This window comes from Felis catus, chromosome A1, assembly GCF_018350175.1.
Source record: "Felis catus isolate Fca126 chromosome A1, F.catus_Fca126_mat1.0, whole genome shotgun sequence".
NCBI lineage: Eukaryota > Metazoa > Chordata > Mammalia > Carnivora > Felidae > Felis > Felis catus.
In genome coordinates, this window is record NC_058368.1 from 215,935,229 (window position 1) to 215,937,685 (window position 2,457).

At 39.6% G+C, this 2,457-nt stretch overlaps 1 pseudogene; it reads right to left on the reverse strand.

Moving 5' to 3' along the window:
* Positions 1-599: 599 nt before the first annotated feature.
* On the reverse strand, positions 600-1,422 carry LOC101082723 (annotated as a pseudogene).
* Positions 1,423-2,457: the final 1,035 nt, after the last annotated feature.

Genomic DNA, 2,457 nt, shown 5'->3' on the forward strand with positions numbered 1-2,457 from the left:
GTATGGTTCTTTTCTGTTCATTTTAAAGATTAAAGTGAAGGGACATAGCCAAAACCATTTGCCCATGTTTCAAAATCCACTCTAAGGAGTATAATAGACAGATAGAGGCGATGTGTACCATAAACACAAGGATGGGTATATCAACAAACACATTCTTAGTCCTCTCTTGTATGCAATATCTGTTTCTGTTTTTGACTTTTTTCAACTTTGCTGAGGTATAAACTGACAAATAAAATCATAATAAGTTTAAAGTGTACAACGTGGTTTGATATACGTGTGTATTCCTTTTAAAAGGATTCCCACAATGTAGTTAATTAGCAAGCATATCCGTGTGTGCGTGTGTGTGTGTGTGTGTGTGTGTGTGTGTGTGTGTGTGGTGTGATGATGACACTTCATGTCAGTAAATTTCAATTATACAATACTACACTATCAACTACAGCCATGGTCACAACATTATACATTAGATCTTCAGAACTTACTTATCGTAAAATGTGGAGACTGTCACCACTTTGGGGAGGAGGTCCCAAGGTAAACCTGAGCGCTGACTGAGAGATAGGGGGGAATAGGGCAGCTTGGCAGTAGAAAGCTGAGAAGCTGGGCTACCAAGAGGCTTGACTTTTCTGTCGGTTCAGTGAGTCGATGTAATGAAAAATGGCTCCCAGAGCATAACTAGTCTTAACATTGTCAATTTTCTGAGTCAGCTTTAGCACTTTGTTCCCTAGAAACATGAATTCTTGAGGTAGCAAGCTGACATAGGTGATATCCATGCATACATACAAAAGGCTTTTTCTGTGGATGAGTCTCCATTGTCTAACACACACACTTGTTTGAAGTCTCAAAGTCTCCAGCCACAAGACTGCCTCCTTTATCTGTATCTAGAAGGCCAAAATTTGCTGCAAAATCATGGTAGTAGGAAAATACATAAAAATCCAAGTTCTTCACTTCTTCCATTTGGCTTGCTTTGTTTTAAAAGCTCGCTTTGTTTGTTCAGTCCCTCTGCTAGCACACAACACATGGCAGCTAACCACTTTTTGTCCCGATAATCTGTATATTATTTCAACATGTTCCTATTCTCCTTTGAAACTGGAGACAAACCAGGGCTGAGCAACTCCTTTCCGACTTTAGCAGATTCTTTTCCATACTAATTCCAAGCCTGGCCAACATCAATACAAGACCCAGTAGATGTAGAAATGGAAATTATAGGTTCTGTTAAACATCTGGAACAATGGTATGTTAATGACTGGGGATGTCAGAAGGGTGCTCTCAACTCTTGGAAGTAAGATGAACTGAGTGGATCTTCCCCACAAATCCAGCATGCCTACACTGCTTCCTCTTGGGGGGCCTTCAACCACCCATTAGGAAGCTGACTGTGATCCATGATGAAATGTCTTCATTTATTCCATTCATGGTGAAAACACAGTCCTCTCCTACATGGAAGAAGATGCCTTAAACATTTCTTTCACCTCATTTCTTTATAGTTGCTTCTGAGCCTTTTATCCTAATAATAGGTATAAATTTGTTGTTCTCTCAAGGAACAAAGAGGTGACCTTTCAGAAGGCAAAATGAATTTCCTGTTTAACACTCTCTCTTACTACTCTTTCAAGATCATGATAATAAGCAGAAATGGGGGCGCCTGGGTGGCGCAGTCGGTTAAGCGTCCGACTTCAGCCAGGTCACGATCTCGCGGTCTGTGAGTTCGAGCCCCGCGTCGGGCGTCTCCCTCTCTCTCTGCCCCTCCCCCGTTCATGCTCTGTCTCTCTCAGTCCCAAAAATAAATAAACGTTGGGAAAAAAAAAATTAAAAAAAAACATTTTATCATCTCATTTTTGCTCTTTCCAAAGCCTTTTCACAGAATTCATTGGTAGCAGAGGCACTTCCAAACTTCTGTACACAAATGGCCATTCATATCCCTGGCTTTCCACATGTGCTTTGCATGGCCTCCTTTGTCCCATCCATGGTTGCCAGTGTCATTCCTTTGGTCTGCACCAAAAGTGCACCAAAGGTAGGTGGAGGCTGCCTTCTGTTCTTCTGCGAGCTTCTCTAAGAACACTTAAGTATAGAAATCACAAATTAAACTTGTTTCGAATTAAATATAAACTGCGACAACAACACTTAGCTTGAACACATGGAGATACTTGAACCTAATGTATACATTTTTCTCTGTAATGTTAATACAATTCTAATATTCAAACACCACATATAAATTCATAATAGACATTTAGAAATATATTGACATAATAGACAATACTGCATTTAGGTGATCTTAAATATCTCACAGTATTTCACTGATATATTTTTAAATTATGAAGTAAAATCAACATGTTTAAATTCACTATTCTTCTGTTGCAAAGTCTATTAACTTCAATTATCTTGGCTTAGACCAAGCTTCATAGATTAAGAGCATGGTCCTCCACAAGCCCTCACTTTAGACAGCAGCTGCAAGTTTGAGAGTCCCTG